Source organism: Pseudorca crassidens, chromosome 1 (genome assembly GCF_039906515.1).
Source record: "Pseudorca crassidens isolate mPseCra1 chromosome 1, mPseCra1.hap1, whole genome shotgun sequence".
In the NCBI taxonomy this organism is placed as follows: domain Eukaryota; kingdom Metazoa; phylum Chordata; class Mammalia; order Artiodactyla; family Delphinidae; genus Pseudorca; species Pseudorca crassidens.
In genome coordinates, this window is record NC_090296.1 from 9,299,597 (window position 1) to 9,319,282 (window position 19,686).

Sequence of the window (19,686 nt, forward strand, 5' to 3'; positions counted from 1 at the left end):
AGAATATCGCATCAAGGGGATTTTTCCATGTTGTCCCATTGTTGTCATAAGGATGCCTTTAAAAGAACGCATTGTATTGGTACATTGTGGTTTATGAACCCGTTCCTCGATTCCGATCCCTTCGTACATAAGGTATTTCCATGGGGCTCCATCGGGATCATCCCAAGGATATTTCCTAGGTTCCCACCACCCCTGCCTCTGCTGGGGCTGCCCCTCCTGCCTGAGTGCCCTTCTCGGCCCTCTGCCTGAAGGTGACACCAGCTGAGTCCCCAGTCCTTCCACGGAACCTCCTCCTTAAGTGCCCTACCATGGCCGGTGTTATGTGTCAACGTGTCTAGGCTACAGCCCCCAGTTATTCAATCTAATACTGGTCTAGGTGTCGCTGTAAAGGCTTTGTGGATGTTATTGAAGTCCCTCATCAGACTTTAATTAAGGGAGATTATCCTCCAGTATCTGGGTGGGCCTGGCTTAATCAGTTGAAAGGCGTTAAGAGCGGAACTGAGGTTTCCCAGAAGAAGAAATTCCACTTGGGGACAGCAGCTTTAGTGCATATCCAAGAGTACTGGCCTGTCTCTCCTGACCACCTTACCTATGGATTCTGGACCTGCCTAGCCAGCCCTGCAATTAAGTAATCCAGCTCCTTGCAATAAAGCTGTAAATACATTTCTCCCACTGGCTCTTCTTCTCTGCTGAACGCCCTTGAGCAGTAGAGTTCTCTTCCTTCTCTTCCCCCCTCCTTCTCCGTGACATTCATTTAGGGCAGGTCTGTCAGAGATGCTTATGTTGCTTCTTCTTTTCTCTGTTCCGTGCCCGATGCCTATTAGGTGCTCAATAAATGATCATTGACTGACTTGATAGAGGGCAGGGCAATCCCTACTTTTCTTTTTCTCCCCAGCAGACACGTCTGCAGGGTAGAGGCGAAGGGAAATGGAAGAACGTACTGTGTGCCCTTCCTGCTACATCCTCAAGACTGTACTGTGTGGTTGATACATCATCATTCCCATATACCAGACACGAAGGCAGAGGTTTAACTAGGTAACCTGAGATAGTTCAAGTTCACAAAGCTAGTCAGAGGCAGGGCCAGGATTCAAACCCAGGTCTGCCTGACTCCAAACCCCGAGACCTCAGAAAGCCCCTCCCCGTCGTCGAAGTTCCAGGTGCGAGGCCCCCCACCCTCGGAATAGTTGAGGGATTAAGTGGGCATGCAGGCTTGGCTCTCCCTGGCCTGGAGGGGGCACTGTGACTTCATTCCTCAAGGGAAGAAGTGTTGTGCAGGCAGCTGCAGGCGGGCAGCTCAGACGAGGGCTCAGCTGGCCATGTGGAGGTGGCAGGGGGATTCGCACAGGGCTAGAAATGGGCAGTTCGTGGGACTCGGTCCCTGGGACCTTTTGGTAATGCGGGTTTTGGAGGCAGGAAACCTCAGTGTCTCAACCTCGCCAGTCACTTGTGGCTTGGACCTTGATTGGAACTGCAGAGGGCAAGACACAGTGTGTGTGTGTGTGTGTGTGTGTGTGTGTGTGTGTGTGTGTAAGAGCATGGGTTGGGTGCCCCGAGATGTCCCTAAGGGGTTGGAAAGACAAGGGACCTGGGGTTTCATGACTGAGATACAACCAGCTCAGAATCCCAATCCCAACACTTACTAGCTGTGTATAACCTTGGACGAGCAGCCCAACCCCTCAGGGTCTCAGCTTCTTCATCTGTCAAATGGGAAGCTAAGAGCACCCACTTTGTGGGGTTGCTGTGAGGATAGGAAGGTTAATGAATATTAAGTGCTTAGAACAATGCCTGACACACTTTAAATGCTCTATGCATGTCAGGGTTTCCTTCCTCTCTGCTCTGTATTAGGTTTATGCAAACAATTTTATTGGGAAAAAAGTTCTACTTAAAAAGAAAATGTTCAGTCTACCTCCAACCCCTCATGACAAAGGGGGAAACTGAGGCTCAGAGAGGTGAGGAGACGCCTAAAGCCACACAGCGAGTAAATGCCAGCCTGCAGAAAGAGCCATGGCCTGGCCTGTCTCCCCCTGGAGTGGCCTTTTAGGGGTCTCTTCCAGGCCAGAGGTGACCAGGGGTTGGGACACACTCACAGGTCTGGGGCCACTGGGGACAGAGCCCAAGTGGCCGTCTTAATGGAAGCATGGGTTCCTATACCCAGCATATTCCTCCTTCCTTCTCCTGCTCCGGAAACCCCTCCTGGGTTAACATGACAGGATCCTGGAATATTAGGGTGGGAAGGGCTCTTGGACACTGCTTCATCAGGCCCCTGTTATATAAGTGGGCACGGAGGCCCAGAGATGGTGGACATTATCCCAGGACACACAGCCAGTTAGTGGCAGAGCTCGACCTTGAACCCAGGTCCTGGAATTACGGTATCTAAGCCCCCTGTGTTTTGTTTGTTTGTTTGTTTTGTGTTTTTTTGTTTTGTTTTGTTTTTATCATCCTACAGCTGCTCCCATCCCATGTAGAGACAGGGCTGTGTGCTAATGTCTGATTGTGAACATGTTCAAAACCCCAAACTCATACCCACAGCCCATGCAAAGGAATGGTGAGGGCACACACCAAAACGTTACGAGCTGCTGCCTTTGTGTGATTAGAAAGATGTCCTTCTGGGAGAAAATATGTGCAAAACGATGTGACCGACAGGGCTTAATCTCCAAAGTGTACAAAGAGCTCATACAACTCAATAACAAAAAACAAACAACTCAATCAAAAAATGGGCAGAAGACCTAAATAGACATTTCTCTAAAGAAGACCTACAGATGGCCAATAGGCACATGAAAAGATGCTCAACATCACTAATCATTAGAGAAATGCAAATCAAAACTACAATGAGATATCACCTCACACAGTCGGAATGACCGTCATCAAAAAGACTACACATAATACACGCTGGAGAAGATGTGGAGAAAAGGGGACCCTCCTACACCGTTGGTGGGAATGTAAGTTGGTGCAGCCACTATGGACGACAGTATGGAGGTTCCTTAAAAAACTAAAAATAGAGTTACCATATGAACCAGCAATCCCACTTCTGGGCATATATCTGGAGAAAATTCTAATCCAAAAAGATACATGCTCCCCAATGTTCATAGCAGCACTATTTACAATAGCCAAGACATGGAAGCAGCCTAAATGTTCATTGACAGATGAATGGATAAAGATGTGGTGTATATATACAATGGAATATTAGCCATCAAAAAGAATGAACTAATGCCATTTGCAGCAAAATGGATGGACCTAGAGATTATCATATTAAGTCAGAGAAAGACAAATATCATATGATATCACCTTTATGTGGAATCTAAAAAATTATACAAATGAACTTATTTACAAAACAGAAACAGATTCACAGACATAGAAAACAAACTCATAGTTACCAAAGGGGAAGTGGGAGAGGGATAAATTAGGAGTTGGGGATTAACAGATACACACTACCATATATAAAATAGATAAACAAGGTCCTGTTGTATAGCACAGATATTCAATATCTTATAATAAACTATAACAGAAAATAATCTGGAAAAGGAAATACGTATATATATATATAACTGAATCACTTTGTTGTACACCAGAAACTAGCACAATATTGTAAATCAGCTATACTCCAATTAAAAATGTTTTGAAAGAATGATGTTCTCTTCCCACTTTCTTGTATGTTCTGGGGTTTCTGTTACAAGCATGTAAATAATTTATAAGGGGAAGAAATAGAAATCTTTGCAAAAGGGTAAAGGAGAAACCATTCAGGGTCCAGCGGGAGTGTGTTTTCCAGAAAAGCCTTTGCTCAGGAACGGCTCGGACTTGGTGAGCTGAAGATGCTCATTTCCCCGTAGACACTCCAGCTCCTTGAATGTCCTGGTGGCCCCAGGGGTGGCCCTGGCCCTGCTGGGGCGGGAGGAGAGGGTGGCTGACCTGGGGCTTTGGCCACATGCAAGTGTGTGCCATGACCTGTCTTCCCATCCAGCCCAGTTTAAAAAACATGGGGGAGGAAAACACCATGGAGCCTCTGAGCCAACCACAGAGAAAAAACTCCTTTGTGGCATGAAAGGATTTGGGTCCTGCCTAAGATGCGTGCAAAAGGAGTGGTGAACACCATATTTGAGGCAGGTGGAGTTTTATCCCTTCCTGCACAGGGTCCCCACAAGATGCCCTTGGCTCCTAAGGGACTGGTACCTGTTCAATTCCCGGGAGTGGCCTTCCTGCCCATTCATTCATTCAGTCAACAAACTTCTATTCCCCATGTGTTTGCCATGCTCAGTGTAAGATATCATGGGAAGGGTACAGGCATGGTGGGCAGGACAAAAAGAATTTGGACATCAAGACACAACCTAGTGCCATCCTTCAAGGACCATCTCAAATGTCACCTCCTTTGAGAAGCCTTCCTTGACCTCTCAGCCAGCAGAGATCTCTCCCTTGTCCGAGACTCTATAGCAAAGAAATGGAAGGGTGCAAGCCTCTGGGCATCAGAGCCCTGGGTTCTAGTCATGCCTCCATCACTGAGTGCCACATGTGACCTTGGATAAATGCTTTGACAACGCTGGGACTTCATTTCCTCATTGAGAGAATGAGAGATTGTACTAGGTGGTTCTGGAGACCTTTGTAGAACCATGTCCCTAGAGGGGAAATGAGCTGCTGTGGGGAAGCAGTGAGCTCCCCATTCTAAGAAGCATGCAAGCAGAGGCAATGTTGCCATTTGCAGCAACGTGGATGGACCTAGAGATTATCACAGTAAGTTAAGTAAGTCAGAAAAAGAAAAACAAATACCATATGATATTGCTTATATATGGAATCTAAAATATGATACAAATGAACTTATCTATGAAACAGAAACAGACTCACAGACATAGAGAACAGAATTATGGTTGCCAAGGGGGAGGGGGGTGGGAGATGGAGTGGAAGTTTGGGATTAGCCGATGCAAGCTAGTATATATAGAATGGATAAACAACAAGGTCTTACTGAATAGTCAGGGAACTATATTCCATATCCTGTGATAAATAGAAAAGAATGTGAAAAAGAATGGATATATATGTATAACTGCATCACTTTGCTGTACAGCAGAAATTAACACAGCATTGTAAATCAACTATACTTCAAAAAAAAACCCAGCCTTGCCCTAGCCACATGACTGCTACCCTCTGCCCAATTCCACTGAGGGAGGCTGATCTCCTTGGAATCCAAGGAGTCAACCTTCAGAATTCCAGAGCTCTGGGCTCTGTCAGTGGGAGAGGTACATATTTCTTAGAGTTGATCTGCAGAGCTTGGAATTCCCCAAGAACAGAGAAGTAGAGAGGAAGGGAAACGTTGGGCCCATGTCCCCAGCTCCGGCACTCACATCCTGCCTGGACGCAAGAGCTAGACAAGCCTGGGATGTGTCTTGGTTTTTGTCTGGCTGGACGACCTGGGGCAGCCAACGTAGCCTCTTGGTAAAATGGGCATAGCTTCCCCTGAAAAGGGTGTTGTGAAGACTGGCAGCAATGTGTAAAGTGCCTGCCACTTTGTTTGCATGTTTCTAAGTACATTATAGAGTGACCTCTGCATGTAGGAACTATTATTATTAACATCCCTATTTTACAGATGGGCAAACCGAGGCACAGCCTGCATGGTGGAGCTGGGATTTTAAGCCCAGGTGGTCTAGGCCAGACCCCCAGATTTGATTTTTGATTTTGTTTTTTAGCTTAGTATTATGGAAGTTTTGAATATGCACACAAGTAGATAGACTAGCATCATGAAACTCCACGCACCTACCACCCAGCTTCAATAATTGTCAAGTCACGGTCAATCTTGTTTCTTCCATACCAACCCCCACCCCAGCTCTTCTGTATGATTTGAAGCAAATCTCACATGCCTGTCATTAGCCTGTACATCTTTCAGGGTGCATCTCTAAAAGATAAGGACTCTTTTTTTCAAAAAGCATAATCGCATACCCCTTATTCCATCTAAAAGAAATCAACAATAAATCCTTAGCAGCATCAACTATCCAGGCAACTATTCCAGTTTCCAGTTGTCTCACTCTGATTGCCAAGCAGCAGTCTAAGTGCTTCCCATGAATTAATTCAGGTGATCCACACCTATCTTAAATGGAGGTACTATCATTATCCCCATTTTACAGATGAGAAAACAGAGGCATAGACAGGTGAAGTGACTTGTCTAGAGTCACACAGCTAGTAACTGGTGGAGCTGGGATTTGACACTGGAACCTCACGACACTGTCTCTGTGGTGTGAGGACAGTGGTAAACGAGAGCTGGCACCTGCCCTCAGGTGTCTCCCAGGTGACCGGGAGTATGCCCAAGGGTGGGAGCACGGGAGGATTCCTGGGGAAGATTTGGACCTTGTCCAAGAGCACCAGGTGATCTCAACTGTGCAGCGCTCATATACAGCTCTGTTTCCTTGGCTTCTCTGCTAGGACGCCTGACACAGCCAAAGCATGACGTTGTTGATGGGTGACTGGCACCATCGCTTTGGCTGCGATGAGGGGTCCGGCTAAATCTGGAGGCAGGGATTTAGAGGCTGTGGCAGCCAGGTGGGAGAGGAGACGGTGCCTGAGATGGAGGGGGGATGGAGGGAGGGGGAGATGCAGGTAGGAGGAGATGGAGCGAGGGAGGATGGAGGGAGAGGGGGCTGGAGGGAGTGGGGGATGGAGAGAGTGTGAGAGAGAGGGAGGGGGAGAGGGAGGGAAGGGGAGATCCAGGGAGAGGGGATGTGGGAGGGGGGATGGAGGGAGGGGGAGATGCAGGTAGGAGGAGATGGAGGGAGGGAGGATGGAGGGAGAGGGGGCTGGAGGGAGTGGGGGATGGAGAGAGTGTGAGAGAGAGGGAGGGGGAGAGGGAGGGAAGGGGAGATCCAGGGAGAGGGGATGTGGGAGGGGGGATGGAGGGAGGGGGAGATGCAGGTAGGAGGAGATGGAGCGAGGGAGGATGGGGGGAGAGGGGGCTGGAGGGAGTGGGGGATGGAGAGAGTGTGAGAGAGAGGGAGGGGGAGAGGGAGGGAAGGGGAGATCCAGGGAGAGGGGATGTGGGAGGGGGGATGGAGGGAGGGGGAGATGCAGGTAGGAGGAGATGGAGGGAGGGAGGATGGAGGGAGAGGGGGCTGGAGGGAGTGGGGGATGGAGAGAGTGTGAGAGAGAGGGAGGGGGAGAGGGAGGGAAGGGGAGATCCAGGGAGAGGGGATGTGGGAGGGGGGATGGAGGGAGGGGGAGATGCAGGTAGGAGGAGATGGAGCGAGGGAGGATGGGGGGAGGGTGAGAGAGAGGGAGGGGGAGGTATAGGAGGAGGAAATAGAAGGGGGATGGATTCCAGAGAAGGTGAAGCATCAGTAGCCTTGAAAAGGGTGGAGAGAGGGAGGGCAGAAGAGTGGAGGGAAGCCCTCTGGGTCTGGGGTTGGTACCTCCAACTGCAGGGTCTCAGGTGATCCCCAACTCCTCAGAAGGCAGACAGAAAGACCTTAACGGTTTCTCTCATCCCCAAGCCTCTGCTTCTCTTGAGAAGCAAAGGTCTGTCAGCTTCCTTTTTCCTTCGTTTCTGCCTTTTGTAGTTGATGTACAGCACCCTGGGACTATCTGTCCTGGCGTGGAGAGCTCATCCCCGAGAGCCGCATTCATGACTCCTTCACCACCGTTGAGCCCCTGGCACGGGTGGACTCCTGGTAAACGTTTTTTCCATAAACACTCTGGTGTTCCCTCGGACTAGCCCAGGACCAGCGCTCACAGGAAGGAGCTCCTGCTGCCCTGCGTGCGCCCTTGGGGACCTCTGGGCAAGGGTGGGCTTCTTCAGGCCGACCGAGTGGAGGAAGAGGCAGTGGTGTGCCGGCACATGTTACCAACTGGACCTCGTTGTGGGGAAAAGCACTAACTGGTAGCATCTGCAAATTTCCATGTTGTAAATATTCCCACTGTGGCTGATTTCAAGCCCAGTTGAGCTCATGAAATTCCTGACAATGTGACAGTTGATTCCCGCCTTGCCCTGCCCAGAGCCCCAGCAACCGTGTCTCAGGGCCTTGTCTCCCTGCCCACCCACCCCGCTGCACAGGGCAGGAGCCCGTCCAACTCCTGGTCATCCTTCAGATCTAGCTTAACATCACCTCCTCCGGGAGGCCTTCCTGGACTCTGAGGGTCTCTGCACAGAGGCCCTTAGCTTCTGTTCTCTCATGGCTCTCAGTACATTTATGTAAATAGCTTGTTTAATTGGTTCTCTCCCCACCAGGCTGGGAGTGCTCTGACTGCAATAAATGTCTCAGTCTTCCCTCCACTGTATCCCCATCTCCTAGCGCTGGGCCTGGCCAAGGGCAGGTGCCTCAGGAAGTATTCTGGAAAGGATGAATAATGATGATGATGATGTTGACAGCAACGCATATAGCATCTTCCACATGCCAGTTCTGTTCAGAGCACGTAACAGACATCAACTCACTCAATCCTTACAACAACTCTAGAGAGGCATTGCTAGCCCCATTTTACAGATGCGGAAACAGAAGCACCTCCCTCAGTCCTGTAAGAAAGGCGGGGCTCGCAGCCTTGCCCGCATCTAAAACAACAAAACAGGCTCTGACTCCAGCAAGGGGCTTGTCCAAGTTTAGGGAAAGGGCCTTGGCCAAGGTCATTGGCTATTAAGTGGGTGGGAATGGGGTAGGATTCGAACTCAGGGGTTGCAGATACCAAAGTGCTTTGTAAACTGCCAAGTACCCCAGATGTGTTCGGGCCGTGGAATTTTCAAGCTGGAAGAATCTCGCCATCTAGAGATTTTTTTTTAGTCCAACCCTATATTAACCGTGAGGAAACTAAAGCTCTAAGAGGGAGGTGGCCTCTCCCTAGTCGTGCATGAGTGTCCCGACCCTACCCCTCTGCACACAACCCCACGATGCTGGTTACTCAGTGGCAGTGTGCACTGCACTTTACAGTTTATGATGGAGGTTTGCACCCTGATCAGCGGTTCTTTCCCTGATCCTCACATAATTGTCCCGCCAGGGGATGTGACGCCTATTTTATAGGCAAGGCAACAGAGGCTCAGCAAAGTGATGTATCCAAGGTCACAGACTCCTAGGTGGGGACGCAGGTGACAACTCCCAGAGCCACCAGAGAGACGACAAGAACCAAAGAATAGCCAAGCTGATTGTGGTCGAGTGCATCAGGCAGACCGCGCTCATGAGCCCCTCCTGACCCCCGTCCCCTGTCTCCTCAGGGCTCCCAAATGTCGGCCTGGGGCCAGGCAGTGGGAAGGCTGGGCGCTGACAGTTAGACCTGGCTTGACCCCCAGCTCCCCACTTCCCTCTGCACCTTGGTGTCCTCATCTGTAAGGCGGGGATAGTAGTAGCGTGTCCCCCTCCGTGCTGTCAGGTGCTGAGCCCCGGGGCTGGCACGGAGCTGGGGTTCCCCCACGGTAGCTGCCATCGGAGCTGCTTTTGCTATCGTTAGTATTACTATTATTAGACCTACCCTGGACCGCTGACTCAGCATGTGCCTTTGAGCAGGTGGCTTTCCCTCTCTGGGCCTCAGTTTCCTCATCTGTAGGGCAAGCAGGGGGGTGATTACACAGATTATTTTGTAAGGTCTTTCCCACTGTAACAGTCTGTGACTAGCAGCTTTCTAACTCTGTTCATTCTGCTGCTGGGGTGGGTCTCCCCACTGTAGCCTGGAAGATGACGTCCCCGGCCTATGGGGAGACTGTGCCAGACGGAGGCCACACCCAAGCAGCTCACCTTCCCACACACCCAGCTGGAAGCCTGCCCAGGGGACACAGGGGCAACAGTTCTGTGCCTCTGCTCACTGCCAAGTCCCTGAACCTCTCGGGGCCTCAGTTTCCTTATCGGTGGAATGGGACTGGTCACTCGTAAGCACTCAGTGAGGCATCACTCTTAGTAGGAGTTTGCATCTGGTGAGATGCCAGGTCCACTGCCTCCACCCCTGGCTGCCTGGACCTGCTTCCTCAGGAACCCTTGGAGCCCAGACCACATTAAAACAATCTGGTTTGCCAATGTTTAATGGGCCAGTCACACACTGAGGGGCAAGGCAGGCAGACGACAGCCTCGATGTTCTTCTCCGAATAGGGTCAGGCACAGAAGGTTGACTGGCTCTCAAACCTGTCTCCAGAACATTCGATTTTGGAATAATTCAATGAAGCAAATCAAGAACCTAAAAAAATACCCTTTACTTTTTGCTTGGTATTTCTGAAAACAATCAAAAGGACAGGGAAAGCCTCCTGTCCTCCGATTAGGGAAATAAGAAACAACCAAAACTTTGCGGACCAGGGGACTGATTAAATATTATACGTGAAAAATGACGCTCCAGAGAGTTCACCAAAAGAGAGAGAACACTTCTGATATCAGGCCAGGTGGGAAAAAAAAGCTGGGCACTAAATCATATGTATAACACAGCAGGAAAAAATCTGGAAGGCAAAATACCAAATGATTACTAGTGGTGGTTGCCTTTGACCAGTGGGACCCTGTGTTGCTTTTGTGTTTTCTTTATTCTTTGTAGTAGCCTTCACGTTTTCTACGAAGAACCTTGATTGCTTTTGGAACGAAACTATTTAAATAAGCCAAGTGCTCGCTCCTATTTTTTTCAAAATAGAGAATGAATGATGGGCTAGCTTGTGCAAGAAAGGCAATCAGCAAGCCCATGTTCAATGAAAAGGCCTTGCTTACTTAAAACCGGTAAATCGATGCGTAATCATGTTTTCACATAAAATGAAATGTTGAGTGGATTTATGAGTTGTTTCTTCAGTGATTTCCTGTCTTACCCAACCACCAGTCCTGAGCACGAGACAGGCTGGGACCTGGGACCCTTTGCTGCAGTGCTGCAGTGCTTGCACCTGGACAAACGTCTCCTCCAGCTACAAATTGCAAAGAAATTATAAGGGACTAAAAATAAAACTGTGTGCGTGTGCAGCTGGGGCAAATTACAGACAAAAAGACCAAAAAAAACCCCAACTGCCACTTCTGAAGAGCTGGGAGGAAAAACAGGGTGTCGAGAGCAAAAGCAGTGTACTACACATGCCCCCCCGCACTCAGCACCACCAGAGGGGTGGGCAAAACACCTAAGCCACCCCTCTGGCTGGATCCCTGGACACACCCCTACCCTCACCCCATATAAGGAACAAGCTCGCCCCTCCTCGGGGCGGGGGAGGGCCAAGCGAGGGAAACTGTTACTTGTTTTCACCACCCCCTCCCACCCGCTGCAGCAGGGGCCCCAATAAGTCTTGCCTGAATTTCTTGTCTGGCCTCTAGTCACTTTCTATCGCTTGGGGAAGGCCAAGAACCCTGGTCAGTATCAAGCAGGTGGAGTCAGCGGGCTTCTAAGGACCCAGGAAAGAGCAGCCAGGTGGGGAGCTGCTGAGGGAGACTCTGGGAAGGTGGGATTTCCTGCTGGACTCAAAAGCCATTTCTTGTCACAGGATTCAGCCTGATGTTTCACATTTGGGGTCCCCATGAACCAAAAATCCTTCCCCAACCTCTGTTCTTCATTTTGACTCATGTCTCTGTCACCCGGGTTTCGTCTTTGAGGGATTTTTTTCACGCTGGTTGCAAGGATGGCATGTTCTCTGAGCCCTTTCACATTCAGCACGTTTCCGCCGCCTGCACTCACGGAAGACCATGCACTGTCACAGCCTGCTTCTCTCCTGAGTCTGGAGACACTCCTCTGTTGGATCTGGTGTATTTGCTGCCGTGGGAAAGCCTGACTTTCCTTCCTTTGTGTGTTGCCCGCCGCTTTCCCCCCGTTGCCCCGCCTCTGGGTTCTACGGCTGCCCGCCCTCACCACCCTCTCAGGTCATCCTCAGTCAGGCCAGTGCTGGCCCTTGAGGCAAACCTGCAGCAAAAAGAAAAAGGCTGGGAGGTAGCATCACTCTACAGGCATCTAGATGCCAGCTCTGACATTTACCACCAGTGTGACTGAGCCAGTGGCCGCCTCTCTGGGCCTGGGTCCCCCCACTTGCAGGACTAGAGACTGTCTCCTGCCTGTGGGTTGTGGTGAGGACCCAGCAGGATCAGCCCTGGCCGTCAGGATCTCATTAGCCCTCGGCTCCCTTTTCTGCCTCGGAGTAACCGTCGCCTCCACGGCACCCCAGATCCGGGCGTGTTCTGTGCGGTGACCGCCCCGGGGGGCCCACCTCCACCCCCTCAGCCACGGCCACCACGGTCCACACACGCTCTTGGAAGAAATTCCCCAGGCCACTTGAAAGTCCCCATGGCTGTGATTTATTTTTGCAGTAAGCACACGTGTACACCGCTGGGGACAGGCAAGGCGGCCCAGTCGGGGAAGTCAGCGCCCAGCTGGGGCTTTGGGATGTTGCCCCAGAGTGGGAAGGCCCGGGCTCCCCCCAGCATCTCCAGCCCTGGCCCCTCTTTCGCTTCCCCACCTGCTCTCTCCCCCGCAGTGGCAGGGCTGGTCTCCTCGCCGCCGCCGGCCTGAGCGCACCTCCTGATGCCCATCTTGACATCTTTTCCCATCCAGGGAGCCACGGCGTCCTCGTGGGGGAACCAGACCAGGTCCCGATCCTAGCGCCGCCTCCGACCAGCTCTGTCACCTCTAGAGAGCGTTGCGTCCGCGCCTGGGGGGAAGCACCCCCGCTCAGCAGCTTTAGCAGAGTTCTGAGGGCGGGGGTGCCCGGGGTAGGGCCGAGATATACACTCTTGGGGCCCTGGGTGGGCTCCCGCCTGGTCCGTCCCACCGCATGTCCTCCCCCATTTACACCCGCCCTCCGCTTTAAAGGTCTAGGACCCTCCTGGGAGAGAACTTGAACCCTGCCCACAATGACAATTCAGAGAGCATAGGTGTCACAAGCTGGTTATGGGGACATGCAGGCAGCAGAGAGGTAGTGGTGTGTGTCTGTGTGTGTATATGTGTGTACGTGTGTGCAGTGTAGTGTGTGTGTGGTGTATTTATTTGTGTATATTTGTGTGTGTACGTGTGTGTGTGAGCTCTGTGTGTGAGTGGTGTGGCGTATTTGTGTGTACATGTGTATACATGTTTGTATGTGAGTGTGTGTGAGCGTGTGGTGTGCGTTGTATGTGTGTGTGAGTGTGTGTGAGCTCTGTGTGTGTGATGTGGCGTATTTGTGTGCACGTGTGTATACATGTGTGTCTGTGTTGTGTGTGTGTTTATATGTGTGTGTGAGAGTGTGTGTGAGCGTGCGGGTGTGTGTGTGTGTGTGAGTGTGTGTGTGTGTGAGATGTGTGAGTGTGTGTGTGAGTGTGTGTGAGCGTGCGGGGTGTGTATGTGACTGTGTGATGTGTGAGTGTGTGTGTGAGCTCTGTGTGTGTGATGTGGCGTATTTGTGTGCACGTGTGTGTACATGTGTGTATGTGTCTGTGTTGTCTGTGTGTGTTTATGTGTGTGTGAGCGTGCAGGGTGTGTGTGTGTGAGTGTGTGTGTGTGACGTGTGAGCGTGTGTGTGTGACGTGTGTGTGTGTGTGTGACGTGTGAGTGTGTGTGTGAGATGTGTGAGTGTGTGTGAGCGTGCGGGGTGTGTGTGTGTGTGTGTGAGTGTGTGACGTGTGAGTGTGCGTGGCAGGCTGGCACGCAGAGGCCCAGGAAGGGGAAGGTGGAGATCATGACATCTGGCTCTGGATTCAGGAGGCCCAGGACAAGCAGAGGGCATGACTGTCCCGGGTCCTCTGGGCTGGGCCCTGGGGTCACAGGAGCAGGGTGCTGAGTCCGAGTCTCCCAGGCCCTCGCCTGTCTCTCCCACAGGCTCCGCACTCCTCGTGGGCAGAAGCCTCCGAGCTGGGAGCCCAGAGAGTCTCTCCCGAGTGGTTCAGAGAGGAGGGAATGAGCGGGCCCTGCGCGGCGTGGCCACTTTCACACACGGTCCTGCCGTGTCGGCTGCGCAAAGGCTGTGCACGGTGGTCTTGATTCCCTGATGCAGGTGGGAAGGGAGGGGCTCAGGCCGGTCGGCGACCTGCCCTGTGTTACTCAGCAAGCCGTTGGCCAAGCCTCGATCAGAATGCTGGGCTGTTGGACAATGAGGCCGGTGTCCTCCACCACGGCCTCTGCCCAGGGACTGGAACTGGCTGGAGGCCACCTTCGGAGAAGCTGGCACTCAGGGTCCAGAAGAAGGGACTTTACAGAGTGGTGCCGGCCTACCAGTGGCTGCCATGGGACCCCCTGGGGTCGGAGCCCATTCCCTTGGGGAAGGCACCCGGGCTCAGAGCTGGTGGGCTCAGAAGCCTCACCTGTGCCCCAGAGCCTTTAGGACATGTGGGCGTGGCAAGACCCATGGAAAGGAAGCCTGGAAACCTGCCACCCGACTGTTAGTCTGCAGTGACAGAGAGACCTCCTCGGAATCCCTGCTCCCTCCAGGCCAGAGGCCACACTCAGGGAATGCCATTGCTCACCGGCCCTGGCGTCTGATTGTCACTGCAGAGTCCGACCTCCCAGGAGGCCTGCTGAGCCTACCAGGGTACAGGCCCTAACGGCCAGGAGGGCGCTGCAGGTCCCCTGGGGACCAGGCTGGGAATGGACAGAGGGGTAAGATGAGGCCCTGGCCTTTGAGGGGGCTCACAGGCTGCAGGAGAGGCAAACACACAGATGATGCCAACACAGCATGGCTAGTGCTGTCCCTGAGGGGCCAAAGGCAGTTGCGGGGCACCAAGGAGAGACCTAGCTTCTGGGAAGGGGTGTAGAAGGCTTCCTGGAAGGAGGGACCCCTTCATCTCAAAGGCTGAGTAGGAGAAGAAGCTTGAGGAAGGTGTGGAAAAGCATCAGAGGCACGGGAACAGCATGAACGAAGGCTCAGAGGCATTGGAGAGCATCGTGTGCTTAGGATCCTGGGTAGTTCAGATTTTCCTCAGTTTCACACCAGCTTTTTCCCCTCTCTGTTTGGAAGAGTCAAGCCCTCCAATAAGGTCTCAACTCCACGGCTGGGTGTTCCTGCTTTAGACCTGAGAAATGCTCCGTGTCTAAGGCACTCTGCGGCACCATCGCAGGCCCATTTTAGAGCTCAGCCCCCAGAGGCTGGCGTGGGGAGGGGCTGTCTTTGCCCTCCCTTACGTGGGGCTGTTTGGGGGAGAGGCTGCCCTTGTAAATCTGCTCGGAAAGTTCTTTCTCCCAGTCGTAACCAGCTCAGCTCTGCCTCAGTGGCCTTCACCAGTCTGCACCTCTCAACGTGTGAAGCAGGGCCTCAAATTCGAATGCCCACAGGGGCCATTAAAGTGGGGTGCTGGAGGTGAGAGCAGATGCTGACGCTGGGGGAGGGGTGGGCACTCTGACGGCCAAGGTCTGACCTAAAGAGCTGTGTGTGGCCAGGTGGGGCATTAATTTTCAGCCTTGCCAGAGCCGTCTGCATTCCTAGAGAAGCTGGGAAGCTGAATTTTTATGTGAAATATCCCATTTTAAAATTATTGACTCTTGTAAGAAATGCTGGTGGCTAAATACTTAGCACATCTGTGAGCCTGTTGGTTCGTGGGCTCTGACTGAGACTTAGGTATAAAAGGTTCAAGCAGAGATGATGGGATCCCAGGCCCAGCGGGGGGCAGGGCTTTGAGCTCTGCTCTCCTACCTTCAGGGACATGGGACCCTCCCAGGGAACAGGAGGCCAGTGTGGAAAGAAGGCCTTCACGGGGCCAACAGAAACCCCCAACCAGGCAGATCGTCCTTCCCACAGCCTGGAAAGGCTGGGATGCTGGGCCCCAACTGTGCTGCAGGCCACTCTTGACCGCAAAGTGTCTGCTTATCACTTCCTGTCTCAGCAACTTATCCTAATTCTCCGCATGGCACAGATCGCTTCCTAATGTTTCCTCCCCCTTCGCTATTTTCAAAGAGCCAGCCTTTGGTTTTTCCTTAGATGGAATACTGATATTAACGTTTGTTTCCTTTCTAATTAATCATTTTGTTTTGTCGTCATTATTCTTTCTTCTACTTCTTTTTCTTTCTTTCTTTTCTTCTTTCTTCTACTTTTTTTGTCCATCCAGCTTCTTGAACTGAACATTTTATGCATTTACTTGCAATCTCTATAAACAATAATACAATAATCATCATCATAATTATTATTATTAACATGAGTTCAACTATGAGTATGGCTTTGTCTGTATCCCATAAATTTGATTAACAGTGTTCTTGTAACTGATCTTGTCTCAGATATCTGTAATTTCAGTTTTGATGATCTCTGATGGGAGAGTTCTGAGGAAGAGCATTTCCTAAAATTTACAAGTGATCTGTGATGTTTAGTTTCTATATTTCATATTAATTTCTACAGTATGGTCAAGTAATGCAGCCAGTAAGAGTTTTATATCTGGGACTATATTAAGGTTTTCTTAGGGCCTAGAACATAATCAATTTCTATAAATATTCCTTAGAATGTATTTCCTTTGTTGAATACAATATAAGCTAATTTATCATAATTTATAATAATTATGTTACAAATATAACATACTATAATTTTATATATATATATATATACTCTTCAATTCTTCTAGTGGTTATCTTTAAAATTTTAACAAACATATTAAAATTTGTGTCCATTATTAGCATCAGGAATAGAAAAATAGCTGTTCTTCCAGCTAAGATAAAATCTTTAGTGTACATCAACTATACTTCAATTAAAAAAAATCTTTAGCACACTTTTCCTCCTCCCTTCTTTTTCTCTTCTCACTTTGCAGATTTAGCTGGAATAATAAGAACTTTTTGTTCCAGATTATTTCCTCATTTTTATGTCTATTTTAGGTATCCTGCCTGAACAGTTACAAAGCTTCACGATCACAATACAACCAATTTGTCAGCCATAGTTTAGAATTGAACTGGTTTAACTGATCAGCTAATTTTCCCTATAACTTGTCTTTCCTTTTCTTGCATTATTTGATGGGATTACTTTCCCATTTGGCTGGAAGGTGCAATCTCAGAGGCTCTGGAAGGACCAGAGAGCCTCCCTACTGCCGTCGGGGTGTCACCCCTGCTGTGTAGGTATTCACAGTAGGTGCCGCGCTGGGTTGGGTTCAGTCTTTTCCCTGGAGGGGATTTCGTTTGGGTGGGAGAGGCAGGACACAGCTTGGTGCTTCCTGAGGCCCAAATCCACCTGCAGGGGAGCTAGGCTGGGAGCTGTCTGAGGCCCCGAGCTCTCAGGGAGAGTGTGTCTGTCGGTTCCTGAAATGACGTGGGAGGGGGCGGTGATACAGCCCTGGGTACCAGGGTTTGGGGGCCCTGAATTTCGGCCATGGAGATTAAGAGGAGGCATCTGGGGATGGTGGCTTTGGGGTCTAGGGCAGGGACAGGGCCTGAGTTCCTTTCAAATTTGCTCCCCCGAGAAAGCCATTTGCAAAGGCAGTGTGTGTCCATGGTTGGTCTTCCCGGTCAGGCCACACCCCCTTGGAATATGGTCACTTGGGGACCCAAAAGAAAGAAGAGGGAACACGATGTCACAGGTACACATCAGCACAGTAACAGCCACAGAAGCGCTGGGCTTGCCCAAGTGCCTGGCACGCTACAGTTTACCGACACCCCACGAGGTGTCTGGCACAGGCGCTGCTGACCTCGTGAGGCTCAGAGAAGCAAAGCGACCTCGCTGAGCAGGCTCAGCCAGCTAGCCAGTTTGGATCGGGGTCTGGAAGCCAGTTCTCTGCGCCCGCCTTCCCAGAGCTCCAATGGCCAGAGAAATCAGAGGGGCCTAGAGGCGCTGGGGAGTGTGGGCTGGAAACCTGAAGTGGGAAAAGTTACAGGGCTCCAGCTGTTGCCACCCACAGGTGTGCTGCCTAGGAATATGAGTGCGGGCATGCTGGGGTTCCCTGGGAACCCCCAAGCTGTAGTGACCCCACTGCAGGGCAGACAACACCTCTGGTAGTCCCAGGTCCTTGCTGCCGTCCGCCTGCTAAGTGGGCACCTGCAGTAAGCCTGGCCCTGTTTGCACTGCCCTAGCACCATCCGAGATAAACCTCTCTATGCTCCTCAGGAATAGGAATGACTACCCCCATCGTACAGATGAGAAAACTGAGGCTCGGGAGCCTCTCCAGCAGTAAACAGTCGGAATTTGAACGCAGGGCCTTCAAATTGTTCCACCCTGCTTTGTGCTGCGATGATTTTTTTTGGAGGGGGTTCACATTTTTCTAACCTGTAGAACCCTGCAGATTCCAGAGTCAAAGGAATACTTTACTTCTTGGGTTTGTTCTGGAAAGTATATTTTGATTGAAGAGCTGTGGAAGTTTTGCTCAGGCAGGACCCATGGGATGAGAATTATACAGTCCCACTCCAAGAGATAGAAAGTGGCCCAATGCTCAGTGGGAGAGGGATTTAGCTTCAGTCTAAGGAAGGACTTTTTTTTTTTTTTTGCGGTACGTGGGCCTCTCACTGCTGTGACCTCTCCCGTTGCGGAGCACAGGCTCCGGACGCACAGGCTCAGCGGCCATGGCTCACGGGCCCAGCTGCTCCGCGGCATGTGGGATCCTCCCGGACCGGGGCACAAACCTGCGTCCCCTGCATCGGCAGGCGGACTCTCAACCACTGTGCCACCAGGGAAGCCCTAAGGAAGGACTTTTTAACAGTACAACCCTCTCGAGATGGAGCAGGCTGCCTTGTACAATAGTGACCTCCCCGTTCCTGGAAGCATGTGCACAAAGAAGTCAGGGGATTCCTGGGCCGGGTGGGTGTTGGAAGTGACATACTCAGTCTTAGTATCGAGTCTTAGGAAGTTCTGATCATCTGATTCATGGCTCTGGGATTCCCTAAGTGCCTTCTGAATCCTCAACACACAGTCCTGCACTGTGTGCTTTAAAAAAAAATTAGACTGTATTTTTAAAGCAGTTTCAGGTTCACAGAAAAATTGTGCAGAAAGTACAGAGAGTTCCCATATGCCTCCTACCCCACCTGTGCACAATCTTCCCCACTTATCAACATCCTGCACCAGAGTGCTGTGTTCTTACAATCAATGAACCTACACTGACATATCATATCGCCAAAGTCCATGGTTTACGTTAGGGTTCACTCTTGATGTTGTACATTCTATGGGTTTGGACAAACGTATAATGACATGTATCCGCCATTACAGCTTCATGCAGAGTAGTTTCACTGCCCTAAAAATCTTCTGTGCTCTGTGTGTTCATTCCCCCCTCCCCCCAACTTTGGCAACCACTGATGTTTTTCACTGTCTCCATAGTTCTGCCTTTCCCAGAATGTCATATAATAGGAATCCTACAGTACGTAGCCTTTTCAGATTGGCTTCTTTCACTTAGTAACATGCTCTGTGTGCTTTTAGTGCCTGCCAAGTGACCAGTATTCATTTATTCATCCATCCACCCATCCATCCATCCATCCATCCATCCATCCATCCAGCTATCCATCCATCCATCTACCCATCCAGCCATCCACCCACCCATCTACCATTCAGTCATTCAGCAAATACTGACCTGTGCCCACTTCATGGTAGGCACGGTTCTCAGTGCAGGCGAGCCAGCTGTGAATGGACAGACATGATCCCTACTTTGATTTTGAAAACCAGAATCCCCTGGTGGGTCTGCAGGGCAATCTCCAGTGCCCTCTCTGACCCCAAGGCTGCACAGGTCAGAAAGGCAGCCATTAGTGTTACCCTCGGATCCCCTCTGAACTTTTTATCCAGGCATGGTCACTGTGTTAGCAGAGACCACGTGGCACGGCTCTTTCCCCTGCTTGGTGCCGTTGGCCAGCATGTCTCCAGTTCGGTCTAATCCCATGTCTTTAGTCTCACCATTCGTCAATCATCGGAACCTTCCTATAAGTGACAGACCTGAGTCCCAAACAGGT

At 50.9% G+C, this 19,686-nt stretch overlaps 2 protein-coding genes across 4 annotated transcripts in view; both read right to left on the reverse strand.

Annotated features, from left to right (window-relative positions):
- BDKRB1 (bradykinin receptor B1) overlaps positions 1 to 19,686 on the reverse strand; it is a 62,788-nt gene that overhangs the window by 41,530 nt on the left and 1,572 nt on the right. The gene's annotated exons all lie outside the window — the stretch shown is intronic.
- The window catches only part of BDKRB2 (bradykinin receptor B2), a 33,217-nt gene that overhangs the window by 11,955 nt on the left and 1,576 nt on the right, over positions 1 to 19,686 (reverse strand). Inside the window, exon 2 of one of the 3 annotated variants that reach the window (XM_067726426.1) lies at positions 9,421 to 9,489. The exons of the other annotated variants lie outside the window; for them this stretch is intronic. The gene's annotated coding sequence lies outside the window, so the exon portion shown is untranslated. The remainder of the gene's footprint in view (positions 1 to 9,420; positions 9,490 to 19,686) is intronic. 3 annotated transcript variants of the gene reach the window in all.